Source organism: Balaenoptera physalus (genome assembly GCF_965194825.1).
Source record: "Balaenoptera physalus genome assembly, chromosome: Y".
Classification (NCBI taxonomy): Eukaryota; Metazoa; Chordata; class Mammalia; order Artiodactyla; family Balaenopteridae; genus Balaenoptera; species Balaenoptera physalus.
The window spans coordinates 15,789,917-15,809,491 of NC_138904.1; the positions used below are offsets into that span (position 1 = coordinate 15,789,917).

General features: G+C 49.8%; 1 protein-coding gene across 3 annotated transcripts in view; it reads left to right on the plus strand.

Annotated features, from left to right (window-relative positions):
- Window positions 1-2,080: 2,080 nt before the first annotated feature.
- LOC309653327 (H(+)/Cl(-) exchange transporter 4-like) overlaps window positions 2,081-19,575 on the plus strand; it is a 72,133-nt gene continuing 54,638 nt past the window's right edge. Inside the window, exons 1-2 of one of the 3 annotated variants that reach the window (XM_082447926.1) lie at window positions 2,081-3,640; window positions 4,799-5,065. The gene's annotated coding sequence lies outside the window, so the exon portion shown is untranslated. Of the gene's footprint in view, window positions 3,641-4,798; window positions 5,066-14,759; window positions 14,881-19,575 lie in introns of those variants that run through there. The other 2 variants (XM_082447927.1, XM_082447928.1) reach the window with 2 other exon arrangements.

Below are 19,575 nucleotides of genomic sequence, written 5' to 3' on the forward strand. Positions count from 1 at the left end.
TTTTTAATTTTTAAAAAATATTTATTTATTTATTTAGGCTGTGCCAGGTCTTAGTTGCGGCGTGCATGTGGGACCCAGCTCCCCGACCAGGGATTTAACTTGGGCTCCCTGCATTGGGAGTGCAGAGTCTTACCCTCTGGACCATCAGGGAAGTCCCTGAATTTTAAATTTTATTAATTTAAATTAACTTAAACTTGAATAGCAGCTTGTGGCTAGTGGCTAGCATATGGAAGCAGTGCAATTTTACCCCGTATTACTGTGTAAGGGGAATAATTATGTCCAACTGACCAGGGGTTACATGCCCTGCTTGTCCCCGTGGGTGGGTTCATGTGACTTGACAACGGTGTGCAAATGAACTGGGCCACGTGGGGCTTTATATATGGATGTGTGTATGTTTGATTGTGAGTCTTTATAACTTTTTCCACTCGGCTCAAAATATGCTAGGTATTTTGATAAGCATATATAGGGGTACACATTTTTCCTTGCGTCTCAGGCTCCAGTAAGGCTCTGCAAAGCACTGCTTACTCTTTCCAGAGCCCTCACTTAAGCCTCAAAATGCCCCCAGGTGGTGGAACCTTTTACTACCTCTGCTGTTCCCCACTTTCCAGAAGGGAAAATCGAGGCTGGCAGAAGCTTGAAAAATAGCACAGACAATAATACTGTCATATGGCTGTTATGTAATACTTCAAGATGGTGTCTGAGAACATTTGAAGACAGTGTTGGTTCTGGTGTAACGCTGTATCCCAGAGACAGTTTTTTTGTTTTGTTTTGTTCTGTTTACCATGTAGCGTGCTTCCATGTCCATGAAAACTTCCTTCCCTCTCCGTGTCCCAGTCACTGGGCTCTGCTCCCCAGAGATAACCACCCTTTGCGGCTTCCTGTGCATCAATTCTGAAATAGTCTATGAAGATACAGGCAATCATACTTCCCACGTGCCAGCAGTACCACATTTAAGGGATTATAATGAAGCAGAGCTTCCAGCATGTTATACAATGGTGGACTCTTAAAAATGACTGGGAAGGGCCTTCCCTGGAGGTCCAGTGGTTAAGACTCTGAGCTTCCATTGCAGGGGGCCTGGGTTTGATCCCTGGTTAATCCCTGGGGATTAAGATCCCTCATGCTGTGGGACTCGGCCAAAAAAAAAAAAAAGCCTGGGAAATGGAAGATTTGGGTGCCTCAAATTATACTTTATAAGCAGGGTCTCTCTGCTTCGGCACTCGTGATATTCTGGGCTGGAACATTCTCTGTTGCAAGGCTGCCCTGGGCACCGTAGGATGGCGAGCAGCATCCCGGACCTCCACCCACCAGATGCCAGGGGCACCCCCACCCCCGCCCCGAGTTGTGGCAGCCAAAACTGTCCCCAGACATTGTCCAATGTACCAGCAGCAGATAAGAGGGAAAAAATGTAAACGATTCAAAGGGATTAACAAGTAGAAATCTGTGAAGAAAACAGAAGGTGCCAGTACGGAGAAATTAAAGCTCAAAGGTTGTTACGTAAGTGTTTGAAGAATCTTTTCAGGAAGGATCTTAACGGCTATCTTTCAATCTTCACACATAGCAGAATAAGAAGTGAATTTAAATGGAAGAGAAATTCAGGCTGGACCTACAGACGATGAAACGGTAACACCAGTTCTGAGCTGCCATCTTCCTTCCTAAAGATTTTTATGAGCAGAATAACCTAGGATGATTAGGAATTGTTCTCTCGGGGCTTTGCGGTTAAGATTTGAGAACCTTCAAGGAATGAAATCTGCGTTAAAAAGTAGCAAAATATACATAATCCATGATTATGTCTCCTACAGCGCTTTAAAAAAAAAAAAGCAAGAGTTGTTTCTTGTTACAAAAGCAATGCATGTTAATTGTACAAAAATTAGAAAATGCAGCTAAGCTAAAAAGAAGAAAATGAGAAATACCTTTAATCTCACTAATGAGTGAAATACTAAGGTCGATACTTTAGTGAATTTGCTTCCCAGTTGTTTTCTCTGTTCAAAGGCATTTGCGTAGATATAAATATATTAAACTGTAGGGGGGGAAACTCTTCCCTTCTTCCCTTCTAGGTGTTTTGACTGGTCTAATAATTAAATTGACATAAAATGGATTAACAGGAGAGAAACATATTTAATTTCCTACGGTAGGGGAGCCCATAGAATTCTGAGACTCCAAGAAGTCACCAAAGCAGGCAGCTTTTATACCTTCTAGACAAGGAAACCATAAGTTTGTGAAGAACTGGAGAAACAAAGGGGTTTGGGCTTGGGCTAGCAAATTAGTGAAAGTAACAAGGTTTGTTTATACAGCCTTCCAGGTGGTGAAGTCCCTGTCTCTGCAATAAGGATGCCTTTTATCCACCTGGTGGGGGGCAGGGTACCTTCACATGCTTTTGGGGGGACCAAGGAAGGTCAGAGTGTCTTTTTTTTGCACAGGCTGTTTCTTAAGTAACTTTAATTCAAAATAATCAGTATGCCAAGTGGCATATTTTGGGGGTGGCATCTTCTGCTTCCTTTTGGGGGTGGCATCTTCTGCTTGCCTTCAACACCTACATACATTCGTCGGATCATTCAGCACATAATGCTTTGGAGCTTGCTTTTTTTCATTTAAGACACCGTGAATGTCTTTCCATGTCGAAAAGTATCTATTACCATATCCGTTTTAATTCTTGTGTTGTACCGATGTCTTATAAACTTAACCTATCCTCTGTTTTTGGCCACTTAACTTGCTTCTGGTGCTTTGAGGTCATAAATAATATTGCAGCAATTTTTCCTTTCACGATTCTTTCCGTTCCTTTCCTTTTTTCCTAATGAGGCTAGTTCCTGGAGCAAATGATAGTAATAGCTGTCGGGGCCCACTGTATGTTTCAACCCGTGCATATTTGCAAGGTTTTTGGTAGGAATTGCTAAACAGCCCACCAGGAAGATTGTTCAATTTACATTCTTATGGGGGGGGGTAATCTTTTTTTTTTTCTTAAGTCCTTGCCAAAAGGACAATGTCATGGGTGGAGGTGGAGGATGTCGGAAGTGATCTCATTCTGCTGAAAACGGTGCGCCCCAGTTTTAGGCTTTTCCTGAATTGCCTGTTTGCTGTAATGTTCTTCACACTTGAACAATCACCTGGAGAAGAGAAGGTGAAACTAACCTACTGGCAAAAAAAATCGCCCCACGACGAGGAAGGTGCCTCTGCTTGAGTCATTTCCGCCAAGCCGGAACACAGAGCAAGTCACTTCGGACCTCGGAGGGCATTTTATAGACAGCCCCGCGTCCCAGCTCCCGTCGATTCTTGGAACTCCCACCACCGTAGTCCCGGCAGCCCAACCCCAGCGGGCAGCGCGTCCCGTGTCGGGGACGCTGGGTCCTCTGTGCACCCGAAGGAACCGACTGTGCGAGGCTTGGAAGGGCCGGCCTCCAGATCCGAGGTGACCCAGCCTGCCGGGCAGGGCTGAGTGGCTGGGCGGAGCACGTGACGCTCGCAGCCTGGCTCTTGGCTGGGGGGTAGTGGGGGCCCGCCCCGCGCGCCGAAGGCTGAAATCGACTTCTGCCTCTGGCAGGAAAATGAGCTTGTCAGCTTCTGTCTCTAGCGGACCCTCAACCCACTGGAGCAGGGGATTTCGGTAGCATTTAAATTTTATATCTCAGGAATCTGAAAGCAAAAGGTAAGTTGCTTATCACTCAGAAAAACAAATGAGAGGAAGGACCTGGAATACCGTACGGCCACTTTGTTGATTTTTAAAATCGAGTTGAAAATAATCGATCGCTGGGCGAGACAAGGGCCATTATTTAGCCCCAAATTAGCGGCTGACCTTCTGAACAGAAATTTGGTTAATCAGGAGGGGATGGTGGTAAAAGGGCCCGGGGTTAAATATAGAAGGACATGAAAGCTGCCGGAATAAACAGCAAGTACGTAACCCTGGCCTGCTTGGGAAACAACCCATTTCACATCTCTTTCAGGGGCGCCAGCGAAGGGAATGTTAAAATTGCAATTTAAACTCAAACGAAAGGAAACTAATCTATATGAAACTGGAATACAAATAAAAACAGTTCCTGCTTTTGCTCTTTCACATTTCAAAAACGTTTATGTGGTTTGGCAAGAAAGTTGATATCTTCACAGTTTAAGCCTGAAATATACCATTTCAAATTTACGAAATGTTCACGGTTGGAATCTTCTAAGTCCCTCTAGGCAAGGCTGTTTCAGTTGTGAATGAGAAATATTGACATTGTACATATTTTCTGTAATAGATGACTCACTTCCGCAGAACGTGATAAAAATTAGAAAACGTATAGTAATGAGTTATTGCGAATTAACTTTCATGTTTGAGAGATCAAATTCTTTGCCAGAAGATTTAAGAAAACAGACACAAGTACAACCATGCTCATGCAATAGCGCTTTACTTTAAACAGTCAAATGTTCAAGTAAGAAGTATAACTATGTGGTGTCACTGTTGTTTTCTTCGGCAAAAACACGTTGATAATGGAATGCAGGTACTGAGAGTAATTAAAAGCATTATTCGTCAGTGCAATTAGTATTACATTCCACAATGAATATGCTTCAAATTAATGTATTTGATATACGGTTTGAAACATGGACCCTCTAGGCAAAATATGTATATGCACTCTGTATTTTAACTGTCATTTTGATTTGCACAAAATAGATTTATTTATTTAGTTCTCCATCGCATTTGATAAAGACTTTTTAAAAATAAAAAGCTAAATTATTTCCTTTCATTACTAATCCCCTTATTGAAATCCTATTACCCGCGTGGAGCCTGGAGTCATTTGGGTCTCCCCTTCTGTGTGCTGTTTGTTTCCCACAGTTCGTGGAAGGCTAGGCCAGCTGCCCACACCAAACACACCGCCCTGAAAGGAGGCCAGAGCGAGGCTTCCCGGGCACTCGCTCCTCACCTCCAGGGACTTCCAGGGTCTTCCCCCCCGCCCCTCCCCTCCTCGCCCCGAGGGCGTCACGTGGCGGCGTGGGCCCGCCTCCCGGTGACGTCAGCGCGTTCGCAGCCGTTGCGCCGAAGAAACGATGCTCTAGGATGCGGTGCAGGTGGGCGACCGGCCTGCGCCATGCGGCACTGCAGGTAAGGGACTCTGCAGGAGGAGCCCCTGCAGCCCGTCGGCGCCCCAGGAAGCGAAAGTGGGGTTTCTGGCTGCTGCGGCTGCTGCAGGCAGCAGGCAGCAGGGGGGCGCGGAGGGCGGCTGCTGCAGGCTCACGCGTGACTTGGGTCTTGGCAGGCGCACCCTGGGAAAGTGGGCAGGGGCCAGACTGAAAGACCCGGGCCTCTTTCACAGGAGGGGAAAAACATCAGGAATGATCACAGTACACGCATTGTAAGGAGAGAGAGGGGCTTGTCAAAGGTAACTGTTTACCGACGGTCATTGTGCTTCTTAAATAATGACGCGTTGACTGATTCTCCTTACGGGGGTTTGTCCTCAGTAGTCAGCCTGATTTCTTTCAAAGGCAAGCTGCTGCTTTGCTTGAAATGGAATGGAAACTTCCTGGTTAGCATTTGAAGAGCTAGATGTGCGGTCTAAATTGTTTGGCATTATTTTGCAAGGTTCCAGCATTTAAAGGGGTATGTCAGAAATGTGCTTGTTTTCTCCAGGTGTTTTAAATAGATTAAAAAATAACAGTAGCCAGTTAAATAAAATAAAGCTTCCAATGTGCGTGTGTTGGAGAGTGCAAACCAGCTACATCTGTTCAGAACAAAAAGGTCTTTAGAAGGGGGTGGAGCTGGAAATGAACACCAAAAGCCATGAATTTCCAGTGTTCTTTTTGATTCCATTGCTAAATAATTTGCTGGCTGAAAGAAGGGGCTTGATGACGCAGTGGCAGATGGAGGGGTGTCAGCTGACTTCAATTTTAGCAGAACAGGGGGTGGGATTTTAATGGACTCTTTTGAGAGTTCAGGCCTGTGTTTACATTCCTTTCTCTGGTTCACATACGACCCGAGGCCAGGACATGTGTGGGTACCTTAGGAGGAGAATGTGGCGTTCTTTCCTGTAAAACGTGACCCCTCTGGAAGCCGTGGTATCACTGAATTGTATTGGAACTCACACCATGAATCATTTGACCCATGCAGCAACTGTGGGAGGACCTGTAAAACAATGCTATTTTCGTTGGTAATTAAATAAGGCATTTCTTTCAGCGTTTGGACACCCTGATGCGTTGCTGCAGTAATTCAGTAATTAATTTACTGCAGTTTTCTTCATTTGGTTCAGGTTGGCTATTAGAGCGAAGATCCTCAGGCCCTTACCTTCCCTTCTCCCCCAGCCCACCCCTAGACAGACAAAGCAGATGATAGACAGATGTAGTAGAGACGTGATTCCACTTCTGGCTTTGGGACTGTGGAACCTGGGACAAGTCACTTTGTGTCTTTGGGACTCAATTTTCTTGTCCCCAGAGTCACCAAGGAATTTATACCAGGGTTTCTCAGCCTTGGCACTATTGACGTTTGGGGCTGGATGGTGTTGTGGGCACCGTCCTGTGCTCTGGAGGATGTTTGTTTAGCTGCATCCCTGGCCTCCGCCCACTAGATGCCAGTAGCCCCCTCACCCCAAGTTGTGACAATGAAAAATGTCTCCAGACCCTGCCACTTGTTCCCTCATGCGCTCCATTGCCCCTGGTTGAGAACCACTGATTTGGATGGTCTTGAAATGTTCTTCTGGCTCTGGTATTCTAGAATTCATTTTCCTATGATTTGTTTCATGCTGAGCCCTTGGTCAGAGATCCGATTCCCTTTCCTGATGTTGTCAATGCGAAGACTTTTTTATGCTCTGGGTTTCCAGAAGTAGCTTCAGTCAAAGAGGGGAGGCCTGTTTTGTGTGCCAGTCGTAGCTGGGAAGCTAGCTTGCCGGAGTGTCAGGGAAAGAGGGAAAGACACAAGCGCTAGATCAGCGTGTTTGGAACTGGGGTAGCCCAGACTCCCCATCCTTATCTGCAGAAGTGGGAGTAGAAGGACCTGTGTGGAGGCGTCGAAAGGAGGGAGTGAGATACGGGGGTGCTGGTGCCCGTTGTGGCCGCCACGGTCATGCGCTTTACGCTCCAGTGCAGGACTGGCCGCTAAAGGTCTGGCTCTGACACTTCAGAGAGCGGCTTTGCTGCATCACTTCACCTCTTGGAGCCGTTGCCGAAAATGTAAATGGGGCTACTGTACGTGCTGGTCCTGCTTCTTTGGTTTTTGGGGGGATCAGATGGATGTAAGAGGGTCAGCAAGCTGGAAACTCCCGGGAGACAGGAAGCGGTGATGGCAGTGGCATTGCAAGGCGTGGGCCATGTGTAGTGGGTTTGGGGGAGGGAGCTTATAATGATCAGAAAAATTATCCTTGTCGCCCCACGGGCCTGGGACTGTGGTGTGCCCCTCCCCCAATACCCTTGCCCTCAGCTCGCTTTCTGTGCCTCTTCCTGGCCCCATTAAAATTGCTCTCCTGGGGGAGGGTTGGTCTTTAGTGAGAAAGAGCCAGTGTGCAGAGACCAGGGCACAGGCAGCCTCCTTTGTCCACTTCCAGCCATTTTCTTTACAGGTGGCGCCCACAGCCGGCCAGGTAGCTTGTCCCCAGAATGGCTTGGCACCCTAGGTGGTTCATTGGGCTCTGTCTCTGCACCCAGTCAGTGATGTGAAAGAAAATGAAAAAAGAGGAAGGCTTCCCTGGTGGCACAGTGGTTAAGAATCCGCCTGCCAATGCAGGGGACACGGGTTCGAGCCCTGGTCCGGGAAGATCCCACGTGCCGCAGAGCCACTAAGCCCGTGTGCCACAGCTACTGAGCCTGTGCTCTAGGGCCCACGAGCCACAGCTACTGAAGCCCGTGTGCCACAACTACTGAAGCCCGCACGCCTAGAGCCCGTGCTCCGCAACAAGAGAAGCCACTGCAGTGAGAAGCCTGCGCACCGCAACAAAGAGTAGCCCCCGCTCGCCGCAACTAGAGAAAGGCCCCGCGCAGCAAGGAAGACCTAATGCAGCCAAAAATAAATAAATAAAATAAATAAGTTAAAAAAGAAAAAAAAGAAAATGGAGGAGGATTCTCCATCAAATGAGAGTTAAGAGATGGGATCACTGTCCTAGGCAGCTCTGCCGCTGTGACAGCACCGCAGGGTGGGTGGCTTACCAGCAAGAGACGTTTATTTCTCACAGCTCTGGAGGCTGGAAGTTTGAGATCAGGGTGCCGGCATGGTTGGGTTCTGGTGAGGGCTCTCTTCTGGATTGCAGACGACTGCCTTCTCCTTGTGTCCTCACGTGGTGGGAAGAGAGCAAGCTAGCTCTCTGGCCTCTTCTTATAAGGGCACTAGTCGCATGGTGAGGGCTCCATCTTCATAACTTAATCACCTCCTAAAGGCCCCACCTCCTAATACCATCACATTGGGGATTAGGATTTAAATATATGAATTCTGCGGGGGGGATACATTCAGTCCATGACAATAACCAAATATAACTTGTGCCCTTGATTGGATCCTGGCCTGAACAAACATCGGTAATAGGCTATGGGGACACCTGGGTTATTTTTATGTGCCTGCCTTCTCGATCATGTGAGGAAACGATTGTACGTTTGATTAGATGCCATAATCTTGTGGTGTGGTGGGCACCCAGCTCAGCCACTCGTCATTCCTGACACAGAAGCAGTGAGATTAGACATGCTTGTTTCCTGCTGCCATGTTTCAGGGTAATTTGTTACACAGCAGTAGGTAACTAACACGTGTATATGTACAGGAGTCTTATTTTTCAGTGATGCTTGCTGAAGTAGTTAGGGGTGAAGTGTCATGAGAGCAATAAGTTACTTTTAAAGTTTTTTGGGTTTTTTAAAACATTTTTGGAGATCTTTTTAATGTATGGCTGAATAGAAGACAGATGAATTCTCAAACCTGCTTCTGCATTCAGTCTGTTGCAGTATCACATGTCATGTAGCCTCTGGAAAATTCCACTGGACACTCATGAGAGAATGAGAATGGAAAAAGGCAAATAAAAATTTACAATTATTATAAGGATGTTTTTGACAGCATAGACCCCCTTAAAAGGGCTTGGGGACCTCAGAGTGTCCCCAGACCACACTTTGAGAACCACAATAATTTACTTTTAAATGGTTCAGTTGAATGGAGAGAGAGCGAGAAGAGGCAAATACAGTCAAATAGGAACACTGGTTGAATCTGATTGGTGTTATTCATTGGACTCTTCTCCATAATGTGCTGTGTATTTGAAAATGTGCACAATAGAAAGTTAAAAAGAAGGTAGAAAAGAAATATAGACTCTTGGACATGTGAGGGGTTCTGATTGAGATCTGAGGGTGAAGCCCACGGGGAGCATTTTTAACCTGAGCTCCAGGTGCCCTTGACCGCACGAACCTGAGGCCCCAGGGGAGACCTGCTGGCCCGGAGGTTCCCAGCTTACCCAGCAGCCCTCCAGCCCTGCACCCTCCCAAACCAGACCCAGGGGGATTAGTTAGTGGTGAGGAGGGTGGGTGTATGAGCCCTCTGCAAATTCTGGCGTGTGGGCTGCGGGAAAGGCCTTATTATCAAACCCTTGCTTGACTGTATTGTCAGGGGCTGGCCAGAGATAAGTTGTCCTTTCTAAGGGCAGGGCTGGTTTCCTTTCTAGAGAGTGATAAGTATTTTTTGAATGACTTGTTTTCCATCGAAATAGTAATAGATGCTTTTTGGGAGGATTTCACACAGGATAAAGGCTATGGAAAGAGGACAAAGTCTCTTTCCCATTCCCGGTCCCCCATCCCACTTCCAAAGGCAACCACTGATAACTGTCTTATATACTGTTACAGAAAATGTCTATGCAAATACATCCATCTATAGAAGGTATATAGCACTTTCCTTTTTCTTTTTTCTTCACTAGGATGTAATTTACATGGAATGAAATGCATGGATCTTAATTCAGTTGGTTTTGACCAACTGAAGAGAACATTCTTGGTACTCCCAGAGGGCCTCATCTTGCCCTCCTTTAGTCAAATCCTCTGGCTGGAGGGTACCACCATGCTGATTTCTGTCAGCACAGTTTACTTTCGCCTGTTCTTGAACTTCATATACCTGGAGTCCTATGATCTGTACGCTCTTATGTCTGGCTTCTGCACTGGGCGTGATTGTGAGATTCATCTGTGTTGTGTCATGTAGCACTGATTCATTCATTCATTCCATTTTCTTGTGAAAGTACTTGGGAGAGTAATATACTTGATAGACCTCGTTTCTCTTACTCCTGCTGTTTGGAAGCTGTTGTACATACATCAGCTTGCTCACAGCATGTTCCAGAGTGTGGACGGTGTGGAAGTTTACTTAACCAGTCCCCTCTTGATGGGTGTGTGGATTCCTCAAGCTTTTGTAATCAATGTTTATGGTATTATGCCAATGTAAAAATGCCAAACAGGAAAAGACCTCTGGGATTAATTAAATGCATAAAATTTAGATGTTGGAAGCTAGCTAGCTTCAAAAATCAAAGCCACCCTTATATTTTACATATGACCAAGAGATGTCCCGAGAAGTCAGGTGACTTGCCCAAGGTCACGTGACCAGTAGCAACAGAGTTGGGGAACCACCCAGGTCCCCAGATGCCTTGTACAGAGTGTTCTTTTTTGCACTATAGGCTCTGTGAGGGAAGGAACTGTGTGTGCTTTGTTCACCACTGTAAACCCAGCACATAGCACGTGGCAGAGTAAGTGCTCATTAAATATTCGTTGGGTGAAATATTAAGTGAAATGTTAGTACCCTTAGAAAAGACCACCGATGTCCTGAGAACTGCAAAGGTGTTTCCATGAGATGTGAGCCTCGATATTCATTCATTCATTCACTCCCTCATTTACTTCTTTGTTCAGCCAGTATCTGTTGGGTCCCTGCCGTGTGTCTAGGCCAGGGTTTCTCGCCCTGGACACTGTGGGCTCTCGGGCTGGATGATTCTCTGTGGGGGGCTGTCCTGTGCGCGGTAGGATGTTTAGCGGCGTCCCCGGCCTCCACCTGCTCGATGTGGGTTGCACCCACTGCCCCGTCCCCCACTTGTGACGGCTGAACTCCAGACATTGACAAGTGTTCCCTGGTGGGCAAAATTGCCCCTGCTTGAGAGCTACCAGTCTAGGCACTGGGGTTTACCGTGGAACCAAATGGCCAAGGTTCGTGCCTCGGTGGAAGTGACATTGAAGTCGAGGAAAGAGAAGATAACTGTATTTGATAGGTTGTGCTGTCGCATGAAATATAGCGGGAGGCGGAGGGTGGGCAGTGGTGGATTCAGAACCCTGGTTAGACAGGGCGGTCACGGAGGCCCCTCTGGGGGCCCACACGTGACCAGGGACTGAGGGGGAGCCACGTGAACATCGAGGGGGCCGAGAGCTCCGGCTGAGGGAACAGCCAGTGCAAAGGCCCTGAGGCGAGGCAGCAAGGAGGTGGGCGTGCCCAGAGACGAACCGCCCAGAGAAGCGTGGTGGGAGAGGTGCTTGGAAGGGTGGCTGGGCGGACCCTGTGGGGACTCGGCAGGAGTGGCACCAACCCTGGTGACTCTAGGTGTGATGGCAAGCCACTGGGTGCTCTTGGGTGGGAGAGTGACACTTCGGGACGTGTGTTCGAACGGATGGCTCTGGCTGCGGTAAGGAGAGAAGTCAGAGGTGGGTGAGAGAGAAAGCAGGGTGGCCGGCGAGGAGGTCGGGACGGTGGCCACGTGAGCGGTGACCTGGGTGGCCAGGTGAGCTGCAGCTTAGAGGACCGTGCCCTTAACCAGTTTAGCAGCCGTGTCGTGCTTGGAGCCAGGCGGGCCTTGGTCGTCAGAGGAGCGCGTGCGGTCAGGTAGCACTGTGAGTGTGGCGACAGCGCCGCGAGGTGGAGGCCGCCTGCAGCGCCTCTCAGGACAGTGTCACCAGTGACGGGCGACGGTTCGCAGGGACAGCACAGGCGACAGCTCTTGCATTCCACAGATGACACTGGAAAGGCTCCCCTTCCGGCCTCCTGGTGTGGATGAAGTCGCTCGAGCTTTCTCGCGGGCCCTCGAGCCCACCGCCTGCCTCTTTCGCTGTGGACGGGCTGTTCTCTGCCTGGAGGGCTACGCCACCCCCGTGCTGGCCAGCCTGGGTCGCCCACGGTCCACTGTCGCCGAGTCCTCCCGTGCAGGTCCTTGAGCCGGTCCTGAGAGCAGGCAGCTGGCCGTCGGTTGGACTGATGGAGGTTTGAGACCAGAGCCTTCCCCGTTGGAGGTGACTGTCCCCCTCCTCGGGTCCCGTGCGGGGAGAGCCCTGCGGGCTAGGCCGGGCCCTCGACCCCCCGAGGACGCTGCCGGGCCTGCTCCCACCAGCGGCAGCGCTGACCCGGGGGTGGGGGTGGGGTTTGGCCGGAGGGAGCGTGACACAGACACGCCGAGTTCTGTTAATCCCCTCGGGAGGTCTGGTCCTTGCCCTGGTGCCCGGGGACCTGCTGACTCATTTCTCGTGGCTGCTGTTGCTGCCCCTGGGCTCGCCCCGCACTTTTTACCGCGTCTCTGGGGGTGGCCGGAGCTTACCTCCTGCCGGGATCTTAGCCTCCCTTCTGGGTTGCGATGGTCAGTGTAAAATTTATTGTTTCCATCCACCGGAGCCCTTGGAGGTGCTGGTTGGGTTCGGACGAGAGGGGCCACCGCAACGGTCCCAGACACATTATTTTCCTCTTAGCTCCGTCAGGCCTCCCACCAGCCCCCCTTTTGCCCAAAACATAGGCGTCGACTGACATTTCAGCCCTCACCTTGGTAACGGCGCTGGAATACGGTTAAGCCACCCCGTGGCCGTGTTCCCGCTGTGGCCTTGCTCGGAGGACACTGCGAAGGACACCTCGAGGCTGCCTTGGAGGACTCGGTGCATTTAACCTTCACGGACATGCTGCTTGCGAGCGTCTGTGACGTTGTTTCCATCCCCGAGGGGGAGTAGCCCACATGAGCAGGAAGTAGCTGGTTGCCGAGGAAGGTGGTCTGCAGAGGTCCCAGGAGAGGGAGGGACACGGCGGCGTTTCTCACCAGCATCGCCTTCAGCCGCTGTCATGGGCTGATATTGTGTCTGTCAGAGCGCACGTGGTGAAGTCCTAACCCGTAGTGCCTCAGGATGCGACCTTACTGGGAGATGAGAGCTTTGTAGAGGTAATCCACTTAGAACGAGGCCCTGAGGGTGGCCGCGGTCCAGTGTGACTGGGGCCTTTATAAGAAGAGGGGTTGTCTGCACAGACAGATGCAGGGCGAAGAGGGTGTGAAGGGGCGTGGGGAGAAGACGGCCGTCCGCCAGCCAGGGAGAGAGGCCTGGGACGGATCCTGCCCTCACAGCCCCCAAGGAACCAACCCCGCTGTCACCTGGATCTCAGGCTTCTGGCCTCCGGCACTGGGAGACAAGATGTTTCTGCCGTTCGAGCCACCCGGCCTGTGGGGCTTGTCAGGGCGACGCTGGTGAACTAATCCAGCGGTGTTTGCCAGGGCACATGAGCCATCGCCCGCCCGGGAGGTTGGACGGTAACCCGGCAGCCTTTACTTGAGCGCTTTCCGCGCAGTTTAGGAGAAGCTTGGCGAGCAGTGCCCTCTCCGTGGAAGCAGGTAGCTCTTGGGTCCCGAGAGGAACGAGGCCTGTTCAGTCCTCTCATGACCCAAGAGGAAGGGTCCTCGGGCCCTGGTGGGAATCTGGCTCCCCGCTCACTGTCTGTGGGACTTGGGCTTGAGACCTAACCTCCCCTCTGCCTCAGCTTGCTGATCTGTAACATGGGCCTGAGGGTGACGGCATTTACTTCACAGAGTGTCAGGAGCCCTGGTGACTGATACGTGTGACGCGCTTAGGACGGGATCCCTATCCAGAGTCGTTATTGTTATTATTACTGTGCGGAAGTTCTCCATCCTTGGCCCCGGGTGCCGGGAACGCGGAGACCTCATGGCCGTCTCCCTGCCCTCTGGGGAGGGGGGCGGGATGTGAGAACACTGAGTCCATTGTGTCACCGGAGGTCATGTGCAGTTGGCCTCAGCTCCTTCCCAACACGCAGGCTGTGTTCCGAAAGGGGACAAATAGCCGTGCAGCCCTGGGGCCACAGGAGCCGTGCCACGGAAGGCGGCCGTGCCCTGCACCAGCTCGCCAGCCTTGGGGGGCAGAAGGGGTGCGGGGAGGGCTGGGTGCTGGGCAGGGGCCAAGGGGGAAGCAGGAGGGGGAGGTAGAAGTGACCCTCCCCCTCTGTGCCCGCTCCAGGCAACATTTTGAAGCTGACAAACTTTAATTCTCACGTCTCTTTCTGTGCATCCTGCGGCTTGAGTTTTCTTCTCTTGGGGACGCCGGAGGGTGCCGTGGCCCTCGGCCTCTCGCCACGTGGCCACCAGGGGGCTCCTCTCAGTGTCCGCGCCGCTGGGTCTAACCCCCCCGGGGAGCGCCGTGCGGTGGCTGGAGGGTTGGCTAGAGGGGGTGGATGAAGCGTGGCCCGTCACCCGCCTAAAGGTGTCTGCATCTTGAAAGCGAGACTCCATCATCTCAAATGAATTTGAAGTTGGTGGGGTTTCAGGTGAGATGGAGAGGGGAGGGGAGAAGCTTCGACTAGTGGGGGAACCGCCCTCCAGGACGGGCCCGGTGACTGCCTCCTGTGTTATGGCCAAGTGCAGCCTCTCCCACACTGAGTCCCTCAGGGCTGACTGTGCCCCCGGCGGGGCACGCTGGAAGGGGCAGCGTGTGACTCGCAAGGCTAGGTCATAGAGACTGCTGCTTCCACCTCGCTCCTGTGGAGCACTTGTTCTAGAGGAAGCTGACTGCCACGTCCCGAGGACGCTCAAGCAGTCCCGTGGAGGCACAGGGTGCAGTGGAACCGGGCCCTCGCGCCAACAGCCAGCACTGACTTGCCTTCAGATGCCTGCGGCCCTGGGCGACAACCTCCTGAGAGACCTCGAGCCAGAAAGACGCAGCCAAGCTGCTGCTGAATCCCCAACCTGTAGAGACTGTGTAAGATTATATGTTTCTTATTTTAAGCTGCTGAGTTCTGAGGTAGTTTGTTATGTAGCATTCTAGATAATACACGTGGGGAGGAGAGGCTCTCCATGCACGGTTTAGGTTATTGATTGTAAGTTAGGGCATATTGATGATGAGCTTCAGTGCATTGATTTTAAGTAAATGGACAGCTGCGTATATTTCAGGAAAATGTCTACTTCCCTGTTGATCTTCATAGCCTGGAGACTTCAGTCTCCACTAGCCCCCAAAGGCCAGTGGGCTTTGGATGTCTGCTGTCACTTCAAGCACCCAGCATTGCAAATCTGGGATGTCACTTTCTTTGGGAGCATCTCGCCTTTTCTCCCTGCACCAGTGAAACGTGCTCCAGCCTGTAGTGTAGCTTGGAGCCCATGTCATGGTGGGTTTGCCAACCCCAGTGCCTTTGCTCGGTCAGAGGGTTCAGAGTTTGGACCTGAATTATTTCAGTGGGAGATCAGTTTTTCTAGGTAGGTATTTTAAAAGAGAAAGAAAGTAGTTCATAGGCGCTTGAGAGAAGTGTTGCAGCATGCCAACTAAAAAATCTAACTTTTGTACAGTGAGGTGATGAGATTTAATTCTAGTTGATGGGTCTTTTGGGTTGCCTTGAGTAATAAATCTTCTATTGAAATATATGTGCAGAAAAGTGTGTAAAGTGTAAGTGTACAGCTTGATGAATTTTCACAAAGTGATGACACCTGGGTAACCAGTGCCCAGATCAAGAAACAGGAAGTGGGACTTCCCTGGTGGCACAGTGGTTAAGACTCTGTGCTCCCAATGCAGGGGGCCCGGGTTCGATCCCTGGTCAGGGAACTAGATCCCACATGCCTGCTGCAACTAAGAGTTCGCACGCCACAACTAAGGAGCCCACGTGCTGCAACTAAGGAGCTGGCGAGCTGCAACTAAGACCCAGCACAACTAACTAACTAACTAACTAACTAAATAAATAAATAAATATTAAAAAAAAAGAAAAAGATAAAACGTGACCAACCACCAGAAGCCACCCCCATGTCCCTTCTGGTCACTCCTCAGCCCAAGGGTAACTGCTGTCCTGATTAACTCCGCACATTCGGTTTGCTTGTTTGGAACTTTGTTTTAATGGACTCGTGTGTTCCTGTGTCTGGCCTTCCCTTGACATTGGGTTTGCGAATTTCATCCTTGTCAGTGTACGTAGTGGTAGGTTGTTCATCCTTGTGGTTGTGTCTAGTCGCATAGTTTTCTCTGTATATAGGTGTCTTTTTTTTCTCTTGCTGCTGTTTTTCTTTTCTTGCTGCTTTTACGATATCCTCCTTTTCACTGGGTTTAGCAATGTGATTATGCCACCCCTCAGTGTGGTTTTATTCTGTTATTTATTTGGGTGCTTGGGGTGTATTGATTCGCTGAGCTTCTTGTATCTGTGGGGTTGTAGTCTCGTAGTTTAAAGCCTGTAGAACGGGATTTCCTAGAGCAAAAGTTCTGGGCCACAAATGAAAACGTATTTCAGAGAAATTTCTTGAGAGAACTTAAAGGGAGTTTTAAACCAATTTCCCTCTCACCTCCTGCACTTGGATAAGAAATGTGAAGTAGGGTTTGGCTCATCCGGCTGCTAACAGGGACTGCCAAGTCTTGGTGCTCCCCCCTTCCCGCTGTGATGGGTCCAAAGTCCACTTCTTTGGGCTCCCAAGATTCTGGGTCAGATGCCTGTGGTTGGGCGTCAGTCAGGATGTTGGCCGGCTGCACCGAGGAAGAGATCTGTCTATATTTGTCAGCCCAGCTTTTTTCCTGGGTGAGAAGTAATAAGGGAAAAATCAGGATGAATCGAGCAGTTAAAGAAACCCCCCGAACCTAGGAGGGGAAAGCAAGGCATGCCCTTCAGACTTGCGTTGCTACAGAGGATAAAACTGCGGACCGTGGTGCATGTGAAAGGCGATGCAGTCAAAGAGACGTGTCCCAACCTCTCATTTTCACATCTAGTGACTTGAGTATGGTTTTTGTATTCTTTTTGTCCTGTGTATACTCACAGGTAAGCTATCTTTCTTGTATGTATTTTTGAGTGTGCCTGTGCAGTGATGTCCCAAGCGTTAAGCTGACTGCTTCACAGAGTTTTCTATCTCTAAATGGATGCAGTTTTGTTTGTTTTTTAAAAAAATGTTTATTTAAATGTAGTTGATTTACAATGTTGTGTTAGTTTCAGGTGTACAGCAAAGTGATTCAGTTATACGTTTATACGTAAATATATATATTCTTTTTTTTGCATTCTCTTCCATTACAGGTTATTACAAGATATTGAGTAGTGTTCCCTGTGCTATACAGTAGGTCCTTGTGGGTTATTGATTTCATATTTTAATCCCAAGCTCTTAATTTATCCCTCCCTCCCCCTTTCTCCTTTGGTAACCGTAAGTTTGTGTTCTGTGTCTGTGGGTCTATTTTTGTTTTGTAAGTAAGTTCACGTGTATCATTTTTTAAGATTCCACATACAGGTGATATCATATGTTGTTTGTCTTTGTCTGACTTACTTCACTGAGTGTGATCATCTCTAGGTCTAGATGGATGTAGTTTTAATAACGCTCCTTGTAGAGGAGAGATCGTGTGTGCGGTGGGTGAAGCTTTTTAGGGTTAACGGATGTTGTAACTGTACAGCAGGCTCAGCGAACACTGCCTCAAAGGTGCAGACAGTAGATGGGGGTGAGTAACGCAGGCCTCTGCCCTCAGGAGCTCAGAGGCAGCAAGCTTTGAAACAATGATTCCAGTTTATAAGTAAGATTGATATTCAAAACAGTAGTAATTAAAACACAACGGGAAGGATGCAGGGAAGGAAATGGAGTGGGGAATAGGAGGGGAATGAAGGGTTTATAAGGGCCCCTGGTTGTTAAAGCCCGGTCTGTGGGCCAACAACATCAACCTTCCTGGAAGCTTGTGAGAAATGCACATTCTTGGGCCTTGCCCCAGAGCTGCTGAAGCTCAATGTCTGGGGCCGCCACCAGGACCGGGACCCAGCCCTCCCGATTTGCCAGGTCACCTGTTGCATTCAATAAAGTGTGTCAGGGAGTTTTCCTGCGTTCTTACACGGATGGCAGGATTTACTTTGCCCATTAGTACAGTTTCTTGTAAGGGTCGTGCTTTGGTGTCATCCCTAAAATCTCTGCCTAGCCCTAGGTCATGAAGATTTTGCCCATTTGTACAGGGCCATAAACATCACTCAGGGATTTATGCAGGCAAAGGCATCCCTGGCTGAAGAAAGAGAAAGTGGCCCGCGATGCCGCCTTCATTTGGGTTCTCTGAGAAGCGGACCCTGAGACGAGGATTCTGGTGCAGGGCGTTTCTTGGGTGCTGCAGGGACGCTGGGAGGGGCGACCGGGAGAAGAAGGCACCCGTTAGAGCCTGGGCTGTTAATGCAGCTCACCCTGTGGGCAGCCAGAGCTTAACTCCATGCTTTGGAAACTCTAGAAAATGACGCTTGCTGTGTCACGAGCTCCCCGAGTCACCTGTGGGTTCACTAGGAGGACTTAGGGGACCCAGTGTATAGTTGTCTTCACTGCTGTGACCTCCTATAATGGAAAGCTATAAAGCAAAATCAGCAAAGGGAAAAGGCGACGGGGCAAAGTCTGGAGGAAACCAGGCTCCGGCTCCCAGAGTCCTCTTCCCGTGGAGTCCCACAGGATGTGCTTCACTTTGCCCACAGTGAGCTGAGGCAGCACGGGGGACGCGCTCTCTACCCAGGAAGCTTGTTGGTCTCAGTGCCCAGATTTCTACTGCGGGCTGGTCCTGTAGGCACTCTGTCCAGCTCGTATCAAAATTCCAGACTCCCGGAAGGAGAGCAGAGGTTCGGCATCAGTCACAGTACTTGGAAAACCAGTTTAGGTACCACGAGCCATTCTTATCAGTGCTGGGGATGGTGTCAACCCTCCTGGAATCCAAGTTCCCAGGTGCCAGCCGAGGGCCAGCCTTGCCAGCAGGCCTTTCTGAAGAGAGCAGTCTCTGGCCTGCAGTGCTAAGTCTTTTCTGCACAGGTACGAAACACATGCCTTGAAATGATCCCGTTCAGGGGGCGAGGGAGTGGGAGTGTTTATGCACCAGTTCCTGAGGGTCATCGGTTAATACCTGCTCCCAATAATGCTCTTCAGGTGTGCCACACCAGCAGAGCCACCTTCCACGGGGCCTGAGGCAGTGACCTCAGGCGCAGAGATACAGTTGGGAATCAGCTGGAGCTCACTGGAAGGTTTTGAGGGATATGGGTGGGGCACTGGGAGCATCAGGTACAATAGTTATTCTAGAAATTGGGTGGGGACGACAGAGCCATGTGTCCAGGGCAGTTCACATGCATGTAGTCATGCAGCAGTATTACAACTGTGGGTGAAAAGACCAAGGTCAAGGCTTCCCTCTAACTTCCTTGGGGTGTGTCAGGGATGCCGGGTAGGAGGCACCGGGAGAGCCATGGATGGGCATCTCCTCCCTGTGTCTGCCTGTTTCTTTCTCTTCTTCTGAAGAAGAGAATATATGCATATATTTGTTCACTTGATGGAGTCCCATAAGTCCCTTAGTGTGTGTGTGTGTGTGTGTGTGTGTGTGTGTGAGTGTGAGTGTGTGAGCGAGCATTGTGGAGGCAGAAGATACTGGTATGTTTAACAAATGTTTGCTATAGCCTCAAACATGCATGGCAAAAAAATGTTTTTTCTTTATCCACACGAGCACATT